The following is a 22,577-nucleotide window of genomic DNA, read 5'->3' on the forward strand; positions in this document are numbered from 1 at the left end:
TTAGGAGGTAGGTAAGGCATTCTGGTATTCCCACCTCTTTTAAGCATATTCCATAGTTTGTTGTGATCTACAAAGTCAAAGGTTTTAACATAGTTAATGAAGCAGATATAGATGTTTTTCTAGAACTCTCTTGCTTTTTCTATGATCCAATGGATGTTGGCAGCTTGATCTCTGGTTCCTCTGCCTTTTCTAAATCCAGCTTGAACATCTGAAGGTTCTTGGTTCACGTACTGTTGAAACCTGGCTTGAAGATTTTTGAGCATTACTTTGCTAGCATGTAGTGCAATTGTGTGTTAATTTGAGCATTCTTTGGCATTGCCTTTTTTTGGGATTGGAATGAAAACTGACCTTTTCCAGTTCTGTGGCTACTGCTGAGTTTTACAAATTTGTTGACATATTGAGTGCAGCACTTTCACAGCATCATATTTTAGGATTTGAAACAGCTCAGCTGGAATTCCATCACCTCCACTAACTTTGTTCATAGTGATGCTTCCTAAGGCCCACTTGACTTCACACTCTAGAATGTCTGGCTCTAGGTGAGTGATCACACCATCGTGGTTATACATTTAGTTTCAAGTAGTATGGGGTTGCACAGAGTCAGACACGACTGAGGTGACTTAGCAGCAGCAGTATCACTTAAAAATTTTTGCCTTTGTGGCTTGTGTTTTTCGTTTTGTATCCAAAATATCACTGCCAAGACCAATATCAAGGAACTTCCCTCAATGCTTTTTTCTAAAAGTTTTAAAATTTCATCCTTATGTTTAAATCTTTAAACCATTTTGAGTTAATTTATGTAAGTGGTATAAGAAGGGGTTTGATTTTGTTTTTCTGCAGGTGGTTATCCAATTTTACCAACACCATTTATCCTTTCCCCATCGAGTATTCTTGAATCCTTTGTCAAATGTTAGTTGATTATGTATGCAGAGATTTATTTATGGGCTCTCAGTTCTGTTCCATCGGTCTTTGTGTCTATTTTTCTGCCAGTATTAAACTGTTTTGATTACTGTAGCTTTGGAGTATAGTTTGAAATCAGGAGGTGTGATACCTCTGGCTTTATTCTTGTTCTTCAGGATTGCTGTGACCATTCGTGGTCTTTTGTGGTTTCACACATGTTTTGGGATTATTTATTCTTTTTCATAGAAAAATGCCATTGGAGTTTTCTTTTTTTGCTGTTGGAATCTTGAGAGATTGTATTGAATCTATAAATAGCCTTGGACAGTATGGACACTTTAGCAATATTCCTTCTTCTTATCCATGAACAGATAATATTTTTCTGTTTTTTTTGTAGCTTCTTCAATTTCTTTCATCAAAGCTTATAGTTTTCAGTGTGCTTCCTATTTTACCTCCTTAGTTACATTTATTCCTAAATATTTTATTGTTTTTGATGCTATTGTCAATTGGTTTCTTATTTCTTTTTCAGATATTTCATTGTTAGTATGTAGAAGTACAACTGATTTCTCTATGTTGATTTTATATTTTGCAAATTAATTCATTGATTAGCTCTTTCTTCTGTTGAAGTCTTAAGGATTTTCAATATGTAACATCACCTGCAAATAAAGACTATTTTCTCTATTGATGTATAGTTCATTTACAATGTTGTTTTAGTTTCTGCTGTGTAGCAAAGTGATTCAGTTATATGCATATATACATTTTTTTTCAGATTCTTTTCTCATATAGGTTATTACAGACTATTGAGTAGAATTTCCTGTGCTATATAGTATGTTCTTGTTGATTGTTTATATATAGTTTTGTGTATATGTTAATTAAAACTCCTAATTTATCCACCTTTACCCTTTAGCAACCACAAATTTGTTTTTAAAGTCTGTGAGTCTATTTCTGTTTTGTAAATAAGTTCAATTATATCATCTTTTTATATTCCCCATATAAATGATATCATATGATATTTGTCTTTGACTTATTGTACTCAGTATGATAAGCTCTAGGTCCATCTGTGTTGCTGCAAATGGCATTATTACATACTTTTTTGCATTCTCAGTGCTGAGCACAACCCAGAGCAGGTGTCTGTATGAATGAGTTAAACATCCCAGAATTATTTCCATTATGACCTGCCTTGGAAGCAGTATTTTCTTATTAGTAATGTAATCTGTATACTTTTCTGTTCTGAAGAAATTTGATTAAGGAACATCTAGTGTTTTTAAATTATATAACTGTATATTATAACCAATGATTTTAAAAAGTATGGAGAAGTTTTTAAATGTAAAGTCAAGATAGTCGAAAGAATCTGGAGCCTTTGGTTGAGTAGCATTAAAGTGACATAATCTGTGGGACTCCTGGTGGCACTGTGAAGATGAGCACCATCTTTGGAACGTGAGAGACCAGACTCCAAGTCTGGCTGTGTCCCTCACATCAGAGACAGTGATTTGTGGGCAGCTTATTTATTATCTCTAGCACTCTTTCTCATGTGAAAATGGGTGCTGTGGAAAGTAACTGTGTGAACATAGATGGGGTGTCCATGTTTATTAACATTGTCTGGTACATAAATTTACTAATGATTATCAATTCTCAAAAACTTAACCTAATTATGACTATTTCAGAGATTTATATAGCATAATCCATTTTAGCCAATATGATTTGATAAGTTTTTCTTAATTATGAAACAAACATGTAAATTTTCATGAGGTCACGAGAACAAAGGCAACTTTGTAGTAGAGAATCTTGCACAGGTGTTACCCTGATTTTCGTCCATTGAAATGTAAACTTTTCAGTTGATTGCCATGTCAGGATGTTAGGCTGAGGAGGCCATTTCTACCTTGACAAGGGTTTAAAATGCAAAGACTGCAATTACCAAAAATTTTGGTACAAGTGTTGCTTTGTTATATTGAACATAAGATTTATTTGAAGTGAGCATAGTAGAAGCCCTGTTATCTGATGTGATTGGTATTGGCCAATAAAATTTGTCAATGAATTGAAAAGGGATTCATGAAAACAATATATATGTATTTTAAGTTTTCATGTTGTCAGCCAATGTTTTGAGAAGTCAAGACCTTTTCGTTGAATGTAAGTCTATTATTAGAATGCTGTCATCTTTTTTTCATAAACCATGCAATGCATTGCCTACTATTTCTTCTAATTTCAATTTAATTAAAAAAAGAGCTAGCAGTTAACGAGTTGTGAAGCCATCTGACAGCACAGTCTATCTAGATTTTTTCTGAATATTTCTCACTCTTTCAAAGATATCTCACCCAAAGTAATTTTTTTCTAGACTTGCTTTTAGCAGCTCTTTCCAATGTATTCAACTGGGTTTTCATAGAAACCCCAAACTCTCTTTCCATACTCTTGTTAGTCAGTTTGTGTAATACTTAATTAAATTGTGCAAGTATGTTCAGTTGTTTCTGACTTCTTTGCAACCCCATGGACTCAGTAGTCCATCAGGCTTCTCTGTCCATGGAATTCTCCAGGCAAGAATACTGGAGCAAGTTACGATTTCCTTCTCCAGAGGATCTTCCCAACCCAGGGATTGAACCTGTGTCTCCTACTTTGGCAGGTAGTTGAGCCACTGGGGAAACCCAGTTTCACAGTTGTAATAGCAAGGAAACTGGCATCAACTGACTTGAGAACAATATAGGGAACTCATAGTAAACATAAAACTTACCTGTGGGCTTTCAAGAAACTAATCTACAAATATTAATCTAGTCAGAGCTATGGTTTTTCCTATAGTCATGTATGGATATAAGAGTTGGACTATAAAGAAAGCTGAGTGCCAAAGAATTTATGCTTTTTAACTGTGGTGTTGGACAAGACTCTTGAGAGTCCCTTGGACTGCAAGGAGATCCAACCAGTCTAGCCTAAAGGAAATCAGTCCTGAGTGTTCATTGGAAGGATTGATGCTGAAGCTGAAACTCCAATACTTGGGCCACCTGGTGCGAAGAACTGACTCATTTGAAAAGACCCTGATGCTGGGAAAGATTGAGGGCAGGAGGAGAAGGAGATGACAGAGGATGAGATGGTTGGATGGCATCACTGATGCAATGGACGTGAGTTTGAGCAAGCTCCAGGAGTTGGTGATGGATAGGGAGGCCTGGTGTGCTGTGGTCCATGGGGTTGCAAAGAGTCGGACACAACTGAGTGACTGAACTGAACTGATTAATGGTTCAGTGTAATGTTGGTCAGATATCTTACAGAGGAAAGGAGTCTGTGGCTTGGTCAGGTTGACTAGGTAAGTGGAAGTGGCCAGGAGCATTAGCTGGGTTTAATCTTGAGAGCTTAGTTTCCTTCTGTGAACTGAATTTTGCTAATTAGAAATGCTGTGGGATTCTGAGTGTTTGACCCTTAAAATGTTTTAAACTTTTTAAAACCTCATTGTTAGTTATTTCAAGGCAATTCAATTTAAGGTGTTGCTTGGTGTTTGAGTTTTATCTTCTGCCAAACCATTTCCCTGTTCATGATCTCCTCTAATCCTTGTGCCCAATAAAATACTAGTTATTTTTAAAATTTGAGATAAACTCAGGACTGGACAATCATATCCTGTGGAAACAGTGTCTGCCAAACACCTGCTGAGGAAAACCACAAATAATGTCTTAGTGCTCAGCTGCACACTCAGACCCCTAAGCCTGCCTGAGCAGTTAAGCTTTTAATAATACTTGCTTACACTTTTACCTCATTTGACGTCATACTTTTGATGCAGGCCCCAGAAAATTGATTATTTGTCAATTCACATAAGTTTCTTTTTTTGACCTCCTATTAGTACAAGTATTTTTTTAAATAGAAGCAACTGAGTATTCTCTGTTTAGGCTAACATCCATCATTCATGGGATTGTAAAATAAATGTGTTCGATATAGGAGAGAGAAAAAGAAGACCTTTGTTTGAAAATCTTGCTGTCACTGATTTAATAAATGCTTAACTCCTGGTGACTTTGATGATAGCAAAGTGTATGCAAAGAGCCAGAGGTCTTGTTAGAAGTATCTGAAACTTGGAAGTTTCTTTCAGAGGGTTATCTACACCTTCCTGATAACACTGTCTTCTTGAAGAGCTGTGTAATTGGAAAAGAAAAAAATGTGCCTGACTACTGATAATGTGATCAGTTAGGTTGGTTTAAATTTACAGAGTTTCTTTTTCCTTTCTAGTGTTTTTTACTTTTTAAAGTTTTTATTGAATTTGTTAGAATATTGCTTCTGTTTATATTTTGTATTTTTGCCTGCCAGGCATGTGGAGTCTTAGCTCCCTGACCAGGAATGGAACCTGCACCTCTGCATTGGAAGGCAGAGTCTTAACCACTGGGCCACCAGGAAAGTCCCTTTTCAAAGCTGAAAAATGCTACAGCTCAAGAGTGAAGCAGAGAGTGACAGTAGGCATATACTGTTGCACAAGAGCAGCTGCCGGGCAACAGGGCCTACTCACCCTAGCTCCTTTCTTCACTCCTGGGCCTGTGTGTGACCATTCATGCTTTATCCTGACTCCTGACACCAGGAGAATTTGGAGTCCCTGTCATGGGCTTCATTTTTTAACACTTTTTGATACAGCAGATTAACAACTTTGTGACAGTTTCAGGTAGAGAGCAAAGGGACTCAGCCGTACATACATGTGTCCATTCTCCCCCAAACTCCCCTCCCGTCCAAGCTGCCACATAACATTGAGCAGCGTTCCCTTTGCTATACAGAACATCCTTGTTGATTATCCATTTTAAACATAGCAGTGCATACATGTTGATCTCAAACTCCCTAACTATCCCTTCACCCCATCTTGCCCCCATGGCAATCATAAGTTTGTTTCTAAGTCTGTGAGTCTGTATCTGTTTTGTAAATAAGTTGATTTGTACCATTTCTTTTTAGATTTTGTATATGATGGATAACATATGATATTTCTCCTTCTCTGTATATCTACTTCACTTAGTATGACAGTCTCTAGGTTCATCCATGTTGCTGCAAATGGCTGTTCCTTTTAACAGTTGAGTGATATTCCATTGTATATATGTACCACATTTTCTGTATCCATTCCTCTGTTGAGGGGATTTAGGTGGCTTCCATGTCTTGGGTATCCTAAATAGTGCTGCAATGAGTGTTGGGATGCATGTATTTTTTTAGACCATGTTTTTTCTCTGGGTGTATGATGGGCTTGATTTCTTGATATAAGCTTTGTGTGCAGAGATATATTTATCTAGAAGGATTAGGTTCTTGAAAATGGCAACCCACTCCAGTGTTCTGGCCTGGAGAATCCCAGAGACAGAGGAGCCTGGTGGGCTGCCGTCTATGGGGTCGCACAGAGTCGGACACGACTGAAGCCATTTAGCAGCAGCAGCAGCAGCAATGTAATGAATTTTCTCTCTGCTTTTTTGCATGAATACTTTCAAGCAGTTGAGCTGTCCCTTGGTCTACTATAAACATTCAAAATAAAGAGAGGTGTCTCCCTAAGACATTAAGAGTCCTGGGTTCAGCCAGATTTAAAAATGTACACTTTTAATGTGAATGCAGCGTGCAAACATACTTTCAGATGCAAGTGTCTCCAAGGCCAAGTCACATGTGGTCATTTAGTCACCTTTTGACTGCCCTACTCCTGGGTTTGCTGTTATTTCGGGTTTCATGTGATTTTGTGGAAACAGGACTGAAAGAGGTACAAGGGGAGGCCCATATTGGACTCTTGGTTTTTCTCCTGACTTCCTGAGGCATTGGAGCTGGTTGTCCTTGGTCAGCATCCTTGTCCCCAAGACTTGTCGATGGTGCTTCTCTAGTGATTTGGCATTAAGGAACAATGTGGATTGGAAATCGTCTCAGAAGAAGGGGTGTCTAAGGACAAAGACATACCAAAGATGGCAGGGAGCTTGGAGAAAGTGAGACAGGCAGGATCAGGCCAGATACCACAGGACAGATAAGAGCTGAGGGCAACAGCTAGGGTGGAAGTAAAGCCAGAAATGAGAAAAAAAAGATAAGAGTTTCTGGGTCTCCTGTTTTCATATTCACTCTTAAAAATTATTATTATTTAAATTTTTTGACAGAGTGACGTGGGATCTTGGAATCTTGGTTCCCTGACCAGGAATCAAACCCATGTCCCCTGCATTGGAAGCTCAGAGTCTTAACCACTGGATTGCCAGGGAAAACCTTATACTCACTTTTTATGTTGGAAATTCACTTTTACTGAGCTAGAAATATGTGACTAGCATGGTCCCTAAGATTATATGAAGATTGAAAAAAAATGATTTCTCAGGGAATATATGTTTATTCCTAGTTATATAGAACCTCATCCATATTTAAGGTTTTGTTTTTGGTCGTTAGCAAATGCAAGGATAAGTTGGGTAATGATAGTCTTATGCTTAAGTGGCTTCTTAATCCTTAAATTCTCTTAATTTGCAGACCAGTGGGCCTGTCTGTGAGAGATGCCAATGTTAATATCAGCGAGGACATTTCTTGTCACCTGTTAACGGCTCACTCTCTGGGAACCAGAGTTAGTGCATGGATAAAACCACCTAAAAAGAAATCTGTGTATGGAACAGGGTGGGAAGTGGGTTGTGATTTGACTGGAAGAAGCAGAGCTTATTTGACTAAATGGCCAACTTTAAAAATCCTGATACACATAAAATATTTTCCTAAATATTATTGTTTGGTTCCTTTTTCCCCAGGGAAATGCATGACCCTTTCATCTTTGATGTTGGCTTTGAAATATGAATTTTCATTTTTAAAGAGTTTGAGGTCGTAGGTTATAGTTCATAGGTTGTTTGAACTGGAAAGGATTTAGAGATCTGCTAGTCTACTCCTGTATATTATGGATGAGAAAATTATTCCCAAACTCTGTCATTATCTAAATTTTTTTCCCTTGGAAAAAAATTAAAATATTTCCCATCTTTATTGGAATATAGTTGATGTATAACACTGTGTAAGTTTAAGGTGTACCTTGGGTTGATTCAATCCACTTATATACGATGAAATGATTAGCACCATAGCATTAGCTAATGCCTCACATCATGTCACAGACGTACCGTTTTGCTGCTATGGTGAGAACATGTAAGATCTACTCTCTTAGCAGCTTTCAAGTACAGGTGTGTGACACTCAGGGATCAAGCCCATGTCTCTTCTGTCTCCTGCATTGACAGGCAAGTTCTGTACCACTAGCGCCACCTGGGAACCCCACATCTGTCTGTCTGTCTATTGGCAGGCCAGATCCTTACCACCAGTGCTACCTGGGAAGCCCTTATCTATCGATCGATTCATTGATCAATCGATAGATTTAGTCAAAGTGTAATTGCTTTACAATGTTGTGTTAGTTTCTGCTGTACTGTGAAGTGAATCAGCTATTTGCTGTTGTTTAGTCACTAAGTTGTGTCTGATGCTTTTGCGACTCTATGGACTGTAGCCTGCCAGGCTCCTCTGTCCAGGGCATTTCCTAGTCAAGGATACTGGAATGGGTTGCCATTTCCTCCTCCAGGGGATATTCCAGACCCTGGATTGAACCCATGTCTCCTGCGCTGCAGGATGATTTATCACGGGAAAATCGGCTATCTGTATCCATATATCCCCTCCCTCTTGGACATCCCTCCCACCCCTCCCACCCCCACCCATCCCACCTCTCGAGGTCATCACAGAGCACTCAGCTGAGGTTTCTGGGCTTTACAGCAGCTTCCCACTAGCTATCTGTTTTATGTATGGAGTGTATATATGTCACTCCTACTCTCAGTTCATCCCACCCCTCCCTTTCCCCCACTGTGTCTACATATCCATTCTCTATGTCTGCATCTCTATTCCTGCCCTGGAACTAGGTTCATCTGTACCATTATTTTTTAGATTCCACATACATATATTATCAAAGTAGTAACTATCATATTGAAATCACTCTTAATACATTGAAAAGTATTAGATAATATGCCACTTTTAATTAATTCTCTTGACATGGGAACTTTGGGGAACACTGTTTGTTTCTGCGCCCAACTGGGTTGGTGCTCTCTCATCCTGGAAACAGCAGTCACCAAGAGATGGCCCGTCTTTATCCTCCTAGAATGTTTTGCTTTGCTCTTGGTGGAATCTTGAGTTCCTTATTTTTCTATCAGTCTTGTTCTTGATTTACACTTTCATTTTGGTGGAGAACATTTTTTATCCTGTACATTCTAGAGTAAAGGGCAAGAGCAGGTAATTGTCTTGAGAACTTGCATACTTAAAAATTTTTGTCCTCATGTATAATTGATAATTAGTTGTTTTTTCCAGTTTCTGCTCTCATAATTTTAATTTTTAGGAGCTCGTCTTTCTCTCTAAACATTTCTCCTTCTTGTGACACCCTATTCTTTGATAGATCTCTGGTGCTATAATGATTTTGTAAGTTACCTTCTGATAGTATTTCTTTACATTTTTTCTTTTTAAAGATAATTCTCCACTTTCATGTTGGGGAATTTCTTTATATTTCTGATAATCCAGGTTTTTCTCTTCCTATTAAGGACTGATGAATTGAAAACATAAAAATAGCTTTAAAGTTTGGGTGCATAAGTGAAGCTGGTGAATTGCTGGGCTTGTGTGTTTATAATTATTGTATTGATAAGTTTGGGGACAGTAAATGCATGCATTCCATTCACAATATTTAACCAGGTGTTCTGGTTGATATGCTCTTAGACTAGGTACAACATTGTTGTTGTTTAGTCACTAAATCTTGTAGAACTCTTTTGTGACCCCATGGACTGTAGCCTGCCAGGCTCTTCTGTCCATGGGATTTCCCAGGCAAGAATACTGGAGTGGGTTGCCATTTCCTTCTCCAGGGGGTCTTCCTGACCCAGAGATCCAACCTGCGTTTCCTACATTGCCAGGTGGGTTCTTTACCATTGAGCCACCGGGGAAGCACCAGGCACAGTGTTACTAGGACCACATAAAGTTTTGCTCCTTTTCTCCCAACTTTCCTCTTCTCACCAGTATCCTCTCTCTACATCCTTCCTTATCTCTCTGTGTGCATCCCTTCTGCCATATATATGTCATTTGCAGGGAATGCTTGTTCAGTAGATCTGTTTTCCTTTAGCATTTTGAGCAGTTTGGAAAAAAATTCTTATGAAATTCAGTCCCCAAAACAGTTAGGTCCGTAACTGTCCATCTTTGTTTAAGACCAGGGCTTTAGGTTAGGATGATTTCAGCAAATATCAGGTACATTCCTCTTAATTGAGATATTTATTGAGCTCCAATTATGAGAATTGTATATGTTTGCCACTGAAAGAAAAGTAAGAAAACTTAGAATAAAATAGTACATCTGTCCCAAAAGGCTTACATGCTTTCTTCCTGAGCCATGACATTACACCTACTGCTGTGTATTCCGTTATTATTTTATCTTTTTAAAATTGGCATGTAGTTGATGTACAATATCATATAAATTACAAGTGAATAATAGAGCAATTCACAATTTTTAAAGGTTATACTCCATTTATATTTACTTTAAGATATTGGCTATATATTCCCTGTTTTGTACAATATATGTTGTTGTTGTTCAGTTGCTAAGTCATGTCTGACTCTTTGCAACCCCATGGGCTGCATTACAATATATTCTTTCAGCTTATTTTATACATAATAGTTTCTACCTTTTAATCCCCTGTGCCTATATTTTCCCTCCCTCCTTCCCTATCTGCTTTGGTAATTTTTTTCCTCTGTATTTATGAGTCTCTTTCTATTTTGTTATAATCTCTGGTTTGTTTTAGATACCATGTATAAGTGATATCATATACTATTTGTCTTTCTCTGACTTATTTAGCATAGCACCCTCTGAGTCTATTCATGTTGTTGCAAATGCAGTATTTCATTTTTTATGGCTGAGTGGTATTCTATTGTAGCTGTTGATGGACACTTAGGTTGCTTCCATATCTTATCACTTAAAAATAAGACTGCTGTGCTGCCTGACTTCAGGCTCTACTACAAAGCCACAGTCATCAAGACAGTAAGGTACTGGCACAAAGACAGAAATATAGACCAATGGAATAAAATAGAAAGCCCAGAGATAAACCCACGCACCTATGGACACATTATCTTTGACAAAGGAGGCAAGAATATACAATGGAGAAAAGACAATCTCTTTAACAAGTGGTGCTGGAAAAACTGGTCAACCACTTGTAAAATAATGAAACTAGAACACTTTCTAACACCATACACAAAAATAAACTCAAAATGGATTAAAGATCTAAACGTAAGACCAGAAACTATAAAACTCTTAGAGGAGAACATAGGAAAAACACTCTCTGACATACATCACAGCAGGATCCTCTATGACCCACCTCCCAGAATATTGGAAATAAAAGCAAAAATAAACAAATGGGACCTAATTAAAATTAAAAGCTTCTGCACAACAAAAGAAACTATAAGCAAGGTGAAAAGACAGCCTTCAGAATGGGAGAAAATAATAGCAAATGAAGCAACTGACAAACAACTAATCTCAAAAATATACAAGCAACTCCTGCAGCTCAATTCCAGAAAAATAAATGACCCAATCAAAAAATGGGCCAAAGAGCTAAATAGACATTTCTCCAAAGAAGACATACAGATGGCTAACAAACACATGAAAAGATGCTCAACATCACTCATTATCAGAGAATTGCAAATCAAAACCACAATGAGGTACCATTTCATGCCAGTCAGAATGGCTGCGATCCAAAAGTCTACAAGCAATAAATGCTGGAGAGGGTGTGGAGAAAAGGGAACCCTCTTACACTGTTGGTGGGAATGCAAACTAGTACAGCCACTATGGAGAACATTGTGGTGATTCCTTAAAAAACTGGAAATAGAACTGCCTTATGATCCAGCAATCCCACTGCTGGGCATACACACTGAGGAAACCAGAATTGAAAGAGACACATGTACCCCAATGTTCATTGCAGCACTGTTTATAATAGCCAGGACATGGAAGCAACCTAGATGTCCATCAGCAGATGAATGGATAAGAAAGCTGTGGTACATATACACAATGGAGTATTACTCAGCCATTAAAAAGAATACATTTGAATCAGTTCTAATGAGGTGGATGAAACTGGAGCCTATTATACAGAGTGAAGTAAGCCAGAAAGAAAAACACCAATACAGTATACTAACACATATATATGGAGTTTAGAAAGATGGTACCGATAACCCTGTATGCGAGACAGCAAAAGAGACACAGATGTATTGAACAGTCTTTTGGACTCTGTGGGAGAGGAGGCGGGGATGATTTGTGAGAATGGCATTGAAACATGTATAATATCATATAAGAAACGAATCGCCAGTCCAGGTTCGATGCAGGATACAGGATGCTTGCGGCTGGTGCACTGGGACGACCAGAGGGATGGTACGGGGAGGGAGGAGGGAGGAGGGTTCAGGATGGGGAACACGTGTATACCTGTGGTGGATTCATGTTGATGTATGGCGAAACCAATACAATATTGTAAAGTAATTAGCCTTCAATTATAAGAAAAAAAATAAGGCTGCTGTGAAAATTGAGGTGCATGTATCTTTTCCATTCTCCGTTATTTTAATAGAAACCTTGAATTAGCTCATATAAATGTCAGATTAGTCAAAAGTCTGAAGTTTGAAGCTGGATTCTTGTCTGATTTTTTTTTTCTTTTCTAACTGTAAGATTTCTGAAGGTACCAACCTTATATCTACGAGTGTGAGTGTATTGTCTCACACTGTCTTGCACTTGCTTTACCTGCCAGGTATGCCACGTATATTTGTGGCTGGTGATGCTGACGGTAAAACCCTGGCTGAGAGGATTACAGACTATTAGATTTTGATAGAAAAATCAATGCCTTGCTTACCTTTGGGAGGTTGGGAGCAGCCACTTGGGAGGTGTAACAATTACCACCATAATTGCCACGTGTGGTGAAGGAGACTCTGAGCTTAGAAAGCAAGCATGGAAGGGCTTGAACTTTATTTTGCTGTTTCTCAGAGAAGCAGTTTCCATGGTTCCCTTGTGAATATCATTACTGGGACTCATGAGGGAGGCAGTGATTAGCTGGCTCGAAGTCAGATCTTTCATTTCTTATGCCCCTTGAGAGATTGTCCCACACTGGGTATTTTATAATGCATTATCTACTGGAACTGGACAATGCAGCTCTATTTCTGGACCTTCATTTTGAATATAGGAAGGGCAGTGTAACCCTTCTCCTAAAAATGCCTGTTTGCATGAAGGGTTGTCTGTACAGAGTGTCTGTTAAATGTAGATGTTTCTATACAACATGCATGTGGATATTATATATGTTTGTGCAGTCAACTTTCATTATTCACACTTGTCATGTTCTGTAAAGTCACTGAGTCATTGCTTTTAGGGACAATATAGGGTTAGATTCCTGTGAGCCTCTAGTCACCAACACTTTTGTCAACTAATCAATATGTAATGTCATTTTATGTGATAATTGATTTAATATATGTTTTTGACTCATTAACTTTGAATTCAGAGCCAATAGCGTGATAACTCACATCTGATTGAAGTTTACCTAACACATGTAATGGAGGAGTCTGGTGGGCCGCAGTCCATGGGTCTCTACGAGTCAGACACGACTGAGCGACTTCACTTTCACTTTTCACTTTGATGCACTAGAGGAGGAAATGGCAACCCACTCTAGTGTTCTTGCCTGGAGAATCCCAGGGATGGGGGAGCCTGGTGGGCTGCTGTCTATGGGGTCGCACAGAGTCGGACATGACTGAAGTGACTTAGCAGCAGCAGCAACACATGTAAGGGTTGACCATAAATTCGTTTGGGTTATTCTCTAAGATGGTATAGAAAAAGCTGAACATTTTGGCCAACCCAGTACCTTTTTCTAAGGAACATCACAGCCTTCTTGTGCTTGTTACCTTAGGCAGGACTTCAGCATGATCCCTGGGGGCCATTTGAATTAGTGGAATCACCACCAAAAAATACAAAAATGTGAAAAATGCAGCACCAAGGAAACTGTGAAAAGGACACTTGTTGAAGGGACAGGAGAGGAAACAAGAGGGCAGAGCATCCCCTGGTTCACCCCAGCTGGGAACACATGTGAGCAGCTAAAATGTTTTGCCTGCTTTGCACAATTTATGTGTGAAGGTTCTCAAATCACTGGGGGTGTTAATTTGGGGGTAACAAAGAAATTTTAGCAAGTAGGTAAGTTTGCAAATACAGAATCTGTGAATAAAGGATTGGCTGTGTTTGTGTGTGTATTATGGGCAAAATGGCAAGCAAAACAGAATCAGTCCCCAGAGTTTGGTGGCCTGTGCTTGAGAGCTGACCTTGACCTTTTACCCAGTGGAGGGACACATCATGCTTTTATCAGCTCTGGCAGTTACTAGCCAGCACTTGACGTGATTCTCCAGCTTTGTTTTTCTTTTTTCTTGGTTCACTGGATTTTGGTAGGTGGAAGGAGCCAGGTTGAGTACATAGTGACCAGTCTTCAGGGCTGACAATGGGTAGGCATTGTTAAAAGAGCTGAAGGAAGCTTCCTCATGCCTGGAGCTGAGATCTTAAACTCTAACCACTGAGTGCCACCTAGGCAGGTTTTGATCTCTTTGCTTTCTTTGTCCTAATTCATGACATTTAAAAAAAATTTATTCTCCTTGAATAATTTCCAGTCTTATCACATGATTCACCTGGATCCAGAAGGACAGACCAAATCCTGTATTAACATGAGGAAAAAGCAGTATAAAGTAACATACGTGATTATATTTACCTATAATCATGTGAAAGTCACTTAGTCATGTCCAACTCTGTGACCCCATGGACTATACAGTCCATGAAATTCTCCAGGCCAGAATACTGAAATGGGTAGCTGTTCCTTCTCCAGGGAATCTTCCCGACCCAGGAATGGAACCGGGGTCTCCTGCATTGCAGGCGGATACTTTACCAGCTGAGCTGCCAGGGAAGCCCCTTCATACTGTGGATAAGGTTGTGAAAGCTGTGAGTGTTTGGTAAATTTGTTTGAACTGTATAAATTTGCGGCAATAAGAACTAAAAAAAAATTGACAAATTTATTTAAAAATTTTTTTCTGACTCTCCCTGAATGTTGCCACAGGGATATTGGAAGTTTATGATGCTGTGATGAGGATGGGAGTAGAGGGAGAACTAGCATGGTCCTCAACACCTTTCTTAACTGAACTTAAGAGAAAGAAGGTGGAAGAGACACTGACTCAGAACTGATCCTGCCCCTGGGAGAACTCATTATATCATCTAATAAGGGTCATGGAACAACCTTAATCCTCAGTGATATTAGACTTTTGATTAGTCAGGACTTTTTTCTTTTTCAAATGGAGGAAACTTACAAATGACTTTTTTTTTTCATCCCCAGCTTTATTGAAGTATTATTGGAAAATAAAATTACATAATTAGGTTGTGCAATGTGGTTTTTGACTTATCTGTACGCTGAAATGCTTACCATAGAAAAGTTAACACATCCATCATCTCACATAGTTACCATGGTGTGTGTGTGTGTGTGGTGAGAACACTTGAAATTTGCTAACAGTAAATCTTAAGTTTAGTGTTATTAACTATGATTTTAATATTGTACATAATAGCCCTAGATTTTACATCTTATAACTGAGGGTTTGTATTTTTAGGTCAACATCCCACCATTTCCCCCAACTCACTGTCCCTGGAAATGTTCTGATTCTGACTGTTTTAGACTCTACATATAAGTGATATCATGGAGTATTTGTCTTTAGCTTACTTATTTCCCTCAGCATAATGTCCTCCAGGCTCATACATGTTGTTGCAAATGGCAGCAGTTAATTCTTTTCTATGACTGAATAATATTTCATTGCATATGTGACACATTTTCTTTATCCATTCATCTGTCTATGGACACTTAGGTTGTTTGCATACATGGGCTGTTGTGAATAATGTTCGCTGTGCTGCAGTGAACATGGGAATGTAGTATGTCTTCAATGTACTGATTTAGTTTCTTTTGGATGTATACCCAGAAGCAGAAGTGCTGGATGGTACAGTAGTTTTGGAGAAGGAAATGGCAACCAACTCCAGTATTCTTGCCTGGAAAATCCCTTGGACAAAGGAACCTGGTAGGCTGCAGTCCATGGGGTTGCAGAGAATCAGACACGACAGTCGTGTCTGACTCAGCAACTTCACTTTCACAGTAGTTTTATTTTTCATTTTTTGACGAACTTATATATTATTTTCCATAGTGGCTGTACCAATTTACATTCCCACCAACAGTGTACAAGGGCTCCCTTTTCTCCACACGCTTAGCAAAACTTATTATTATATCTCTACTTTTTTTGTTTTTTGATAATAACCACTGTAAAAGCTGTGAAGTGTTACCTCATTGTGGTTTTGATTTGCATCTCCCTGACTATTAGTCAGCAGTGGCCACAGGACTGGAAAAGGTCAGTTTTCATTCCAATCCTAAAGAAAGGCAATGCCAAAGAATGCTCAAACTACCGCACAATTGCACTCATCTCACACGCTAGTAAAGTAATGCTCAAAATTCTCCAAGCCAGGCTTCAGCAATACGTGAACTGTGAACTTCCAGATGTTCAAGCTGGTTTTAGAAAAGGCAGAGGATCCAGACATCAAATTGCCAACATCCGCTGGATCATCAATAAAAGAAGAAAGTTCCAGAAAAAGATCTATTTCTGCTTTATTGACTATGCCAAAGCCTTTGACTGTGTGAATCACAATAAACTGTGGAAAATTCTGAAAGAGATGGGAATCCCAGACCACCTGACCTGCCTCCTGAGAAATTTGTATGCAGGTCAAGAAGCAACAGTTAGAACTGGACATGGAACAACAGACTGGTTCTAAACAGGAAAAGGAGTATGTCAAGGCTGTATATTGTCACCCTGCTTATTTAACTTTTGTGCAGAGTATATCATGAGAAATGCTGGGCTGGAAGAAGCACAGGCTGGAATCAAGATTGCCGGAAGAAATCAATAACCTCAGATATGCAGATGACACCACCCTTATGGCAGAAAGCGAAGAGGAACTAAAAAGCCTCTTGATGAAAGTAAAAGAGGAGAGTGAAAAAGTTGGCTTAAAGCTCAACATTCAGAAAACGAAGATCATGGCATCTGGTCCCGTCACTTCATGGCAAATAGATGGGGAAACAGTGGAGACAGTGTCAGCCTTTAATTTTTTGGGCTCCAAAATCACTGCAGATGGTGATAGCAGCCATGAAATTAAAAGACACTTACTCCTTGGAAGGAAAGTTATGACCAACCTAGATAGCATATTCAAAAGCAGATATATTACTTTGCCAACAAAGGTCCATCTAGTCAAGGCTATGGTATTTCCTGTGGTCATGTATGGATGTGAGAGTTGGATTGTGAAGAAGGCTGAGCACCGAAGAATGGATGCTTTTGAACTGTGGTGTTGGAGAAGACTCTTGAGAGTCCCTTGGACTGCAAGGAGATCCAACCAGTCCATTCTAAAGGAGATCAGTCCTGGGTGTTCTTTGGAAGGACTGATGCTAAAGCTGAAATTCCAATACTTTGGCCACCTGATGCAAAGAGTTGACTCATTGGAAAAGGCTCTGATGCTGGGAGGGATTGGGGGAAGGAGGAGAAGGGGATGACAGGATGAGATGGCTGGATGGCATCACTGACTCGATGGACATGAGTTTGGGTGAACTCTGGGAGTTGGTCATGGACAGGGAGGCCTGGCATGCTGCGATTCACGGGGTTGCAAAGAGTTGGACACGACTGAGTGACTGAACTGAACTGAATTGACCTTAAGTGATGTTGAGCACCTTTTCATATACCTGTTGGCCATGGATATCTTCCTTGGAAAAACGTTTATTCATGTCCTTTGGCCATTTAAAATTTTTATTATCATTGTTATTTTTGTATTTTTGCTCTTGAGTTGTGTGAGTTCCTTGTATATTTTCCTTCGTGGCTCAGATGGTAAAGGATTTGCCTGCAAGGCAGGAGACCTGGGTTTGATCCCTAGGTCAGGAAGATCCCCTGGAGAAGGAAATGGCTAACCATTCCAGTATTCTTGCCTGGAGAATTCCATGGACAGAAGAGCCTGGCGAACCACAATCCATGGGGTTGCAGATACTGACATGTCTGAGCAACTAAACTTTCACTTTCACATTACCCTCCTCTTAGCAGATGTATGGTTTGCAAATATTTTCTCCCTATCTGCTTTTTCATTTTGTTGCTTATTTTCTTTTTACAAGTACAGAAGCTTTCTTATTGGTGTCACTTACCAGAAATTTTCTATGTAGGCTTTAGGTATGGCTGTATCCAGGGGTTTAAATGATGTCCTTAAGAGTCATTTCCCTTAATTCTACTGTCCTCTATTTTGGTTCTCCCCTTGCAATGCCAAATTAGCTTACATCCTAATGTCGCAGCAACTCTATCAGAAATAAGTAATTTTATCTTTCCAACAATTTCACAAAAGTTCCAGAGTTTAGTCCTTTTGACCCTTCTGGGCCAAGTGCTTATCCCTGAATCAGGCACCAGGATTCAGGGAACGTGGTGCTCTGACAGGCCAGGCATCCTCTCGTGACCACTTGTGAGACCGGGGCTGGTGTTTGTGTCCCCTGTAACACTTGGAGTAAAAGTAGCATGGGGATTCTTTGTCAGGGAAACGAGAGTGCTCATATCAGATGACAAGTAAATGAATGGTGGTTAGATGAAATAATAAATGACCATTTTGAGTTCATGTAAACCATTGGCTTGCTGTATGTTTAAGACCGTGGATATAAAAGTGCTTTGAAAGCAACACTTATAAATGTAGTTAAGTTATCTTCTTCATATTGTATATAAATGATACCAGTTTAAGGGCTTCCCTACTGGCTCAGTGGGTAAAGAATCCACCTGTAATGCAGGAGACACCTGGCAAAGCAGAAGACTGAGTTTGATCCCTGGGTTGGGAAGATCCCTGGAGAAGAAAATGACAACCCAGTCTAATATTCCTGCCTGGGAAATCCTATGGACAGAGGAGTCTGGCGGGCTACAGTGTGTGGGATTGTGAAAGAGCCAGACATGACTTAGCAACTACACGACCACAACAACATGAATTTAATTAAGTTAAGATACATTTTTATGTATATAGTGCTAACATCTATGGGTCCCTAGATATTATGGAAGATATCAGGTGAATAAGAAAGAATCCTTGTTGTCAAGGAACTTAGAATTTCATGGAGATTTTGGCAAGTAAAAAGTAATAAACAAAAACACGGGATATAATAAGGATATAATTGCTAAAAAGCAATGTGTGTGGGCAGGCACAGAATGATGGTTTTTTTTTTTTTTTTTTTTTTTTAGCAAAGGAAGCTTAGGTCATAAATGAGTGCCTTAGTAAAGGAGAAGATCTCAGAGTTCTTAAAGAGCACACCAGAGTATACTGCTAAGCTTTAGGGGCAGAGGAAAAAGAAACAGGGGGAGGAATGAACTACAGAGTTGGAGATAAAAGAGAGGAGAGAAATACTAATGTAAGGATGGAAAAGGAGTACCCAGAGGAGGGTCATAATGTGGAGGGGTTATTCTTGTGATTTTTAACCCTGGTTCAGAATTAATGAAAAATGTTTAAAAACAAAGAGAGGGGGACTTCCCTGGCGGTCCAGTGGTTACAGCTTCATGCTGCCACTGTAGGGGGGCACAGGTTTGATCCCTGGTGAGGAGAACTAAGATCCCACATGATGCCAGCTGCAGCTAGAAAGAAAGAAAACAGCAACCAAAAAAAAAAAAACAAACCCAACCTGACAAACAAACAGAGGTACTGTTCCTCCCTTGACCTTCAGAAGTGGAGTCTGCAGCTGGGGCCTCCAGGTACTCTGGAACAAACATACAAGCCCCATTTGAGACTTTGAGGTGTATGACTGGTATAATTCTTGGAAGATTCATTAGCAGATTGCTCATTAATATGTTGCCTTTTATTTCTTTCTCCAAACATTTGTGATCCCTAATGAGTACTTTGCTCTTTGTGTATTAAATTTATGCTTTATGCTCAATAATATTTTATTTACATTGCACACCAAGGTTGTAAAATTTGGAAAGGAAAGTAGGTCAGTCTTCAAAGTTGAGTTGCTTCCTTACATCTTCAATTTAAAAGAATTTCTATAATATCATGGTCCATTAATACCTCATTTCTCAGAATGTCACTTAACCAGCCATATCAACTATTGGGAGCTTAGCTAAGAACCAGGTAAAGAGAAATCTGAGAAGCTGAGAAGTGACTCTAGTTTCCAGTAACTAAAACACCTGCGCATTGCTTTTGGGGAGGGCTTGAAGCTGAAATTCAAATTCTTTGGCCACCTTATGTGAAGAACTGACTCATTGGAAAAGACCCTGATGCTGGGAAAGATTGAAGGCAGGAGGATAAAGGGATGGACAGAGGATGATATGGTTGGATGTCATCACCAACCTGATGGACATGAGTTTGAACAAGCTCTGGGAGATGGTGATGGACTGGGAAGCCTGGTGTGCTGCAGTCCATGGGGTCGCAAAGAGTTGAACATGACTGAGCAACTGAACTGAACTGTTTTACAATGTGGTGTTAGTATCTGCTGTACAGCAAAGTGACTCAGCTACACACACACACACATCCTGTCTTTTTTGGACATGTATATACACACACTGGGTGTTCCTTGGAAGGACTGATGCTGAAGCTGAAGCTCCAATACTTTGGCCACCTCATGCGAAGAGTTGACTCATTGGAAAAGACCCTGATGCTGGGAGGGATTCGGGGCAGGAGGAGAAGGGGACGACAGAGGATGAGATGGCTGGATGGCATCACCAACTCAATGGACATCAGTTTGGGTGAACTCTGGGAGTTGGTGATGGACAGGGAGGCCTGGCATGCTGTGATTCATGGGGACGCAAAGAGTTGGACATGACTGGGTGACTGAACTGAACTGAAATGATACACACACATATACATATATACATACATATACACATACATATACCTCTTTTGAATTTCCTTCCCATAGGGAGAGGCTTTAAAGGCTGGTTTACAATCATTTTTCTTTCTCTGTCTTTTCCCCTCATTAATAACTTAAGTCTATTTGTTCATAGCAAGGAAGATACTAGGAATCAGAGCAAGAAAAAAATTATGAGAACCATAAGCCTGAAATGATACTGAACAGTTGAAAATGTGAATGAGGCTAAAAGAAACTATAAAAAGCCAAATCAAAATATATAGGAATATTAGGATACCCAGGTTACCACATATACACAGGCTTCTGATTAGGGAACTGTGATACGAAGAAGCACTCATGTTTAATACTTTCTGTTTTTAAAGGCAGAAAAAAAAAGAGTCATATACTTAAAATTTACACATGTATAATTTTTGTAATTTATATATTTGTATGGCATATAATTTCTGTATCTACCTGATTTGTTTTTAGGAAGATGATGCTTCATGGGGTAATTTCCAGTTATCTGGGAAGTTCATTCACTTCTAACTGCTGTTCTCTGACTTCATTAAATGAGACGTTATGGCATTTTTTGATTTAGTCTCCAAGATCTGATATTTCACATATGAAGGAGTATATCTAAGGAAGAGATGATGTTGTTGTCTAATTGCTAAGTTGTGTCTGACTCTTGCTACTGCATGGACTGTAGCCCACCAGGGTCCTCTGTCCATGGGATTTCCCAGGCAAAAATATTGGATTAGGTTGCCATTTCTCCAGGGGATCTTCCTGATCCAGGGTTTGAACCTGTGTCTCCTGTATTGGCAGGCAGATTCTTTACCACTGAGCCACCTGGGAAGTCCAAGGAAGAGATCACAGTACTTATATTAAAAAAAAAAAAAAATTTAACTTTGTCAGTTAAGATTGTTTTCTAGCAAAATGCATATTGGGAAGTGATTTAATCACCTTCTCATCACAAGAGTCAGTACTGCTAAAAATTTTGCTGAATATTTTGTCACAAATGTTCCTTCCTGAGGATGAAAACATCTTTCTTCATAGGTTGAACCTGGGGTTCTGGGATTTGGGCCACAGCAGAGACGTGAACTGAGGCCAGAAGGTTTCTTGGGACCATAACCTGGTAGAGACACAGGGTCTTATTCCAAGGGACTTCCAACTATTTCTTCCCTGTCTGCTGGAGTCCCCCTTTTTTCATGTTTGCTAAAAATAAATACCTAGCAACAAGCCTGTGGTTACTCCAGTGGGGTTATAATTTAAAGCTCTCTGCAAATTTCTGTAGTGATGAATGCAAACAGACATTCCCTATTCAGTATAGAATGTTAAGGCAGCTGTAGACTGTCTGACATTACAGTGGCATGAAAGGGTTGAATTCTCTCCAGATTCTCATACAGTGGCTTTTCAATGTTCATTTAATTAGGGTCTCAAGTCAGGTATGTTAACATTCAGTATTCTTGTTGGATGGTGACGGTTCATTGCTGGATTAAGCTCACCAGTCTTTCCCAGGTTCCAGCTGAGACTTGAAGCATGATGAATTGGATAAATGTATATATTCTATTTTTCTGTTACTGTTAAACAATGAACATATCTTGGGTAAGGGATGGATAACACTGATGGCATTTAAACCTTGGCTGGACCTCTAATTAGACTTGGTGTTTGAAATTCCAACTTAGAGTTTTCTTGCAGAGAAATACATTGTTTTGACTAAAGGAAGGCAGTGGCATGGTTGATGCTTTTTCCTTCTGCCTTATTCAGGCCTAATTTGGTTTTTTTTTTGGGCCATGCTGCATGACATGTGGGATCTTAGTTCCCTGACCAAGGATTGAACGCACGCCCCCCGCAGTG

Source organism: Bubalus kerabau, chromosome 1, assembly GCF_029407905.1.
Source record: "Bubalus kerabau isolate K-KA32 ecotype Philippines breed swamp buffalo chromosome 1, PCC_UOA_SB_1v2, whole genome shotgun sequence".
NCBI lineage: Eukaryota > Metazoa > Chordata > Mammalia > Artiodactyla > Bovidae > Bubalus > Bubalus kerabau.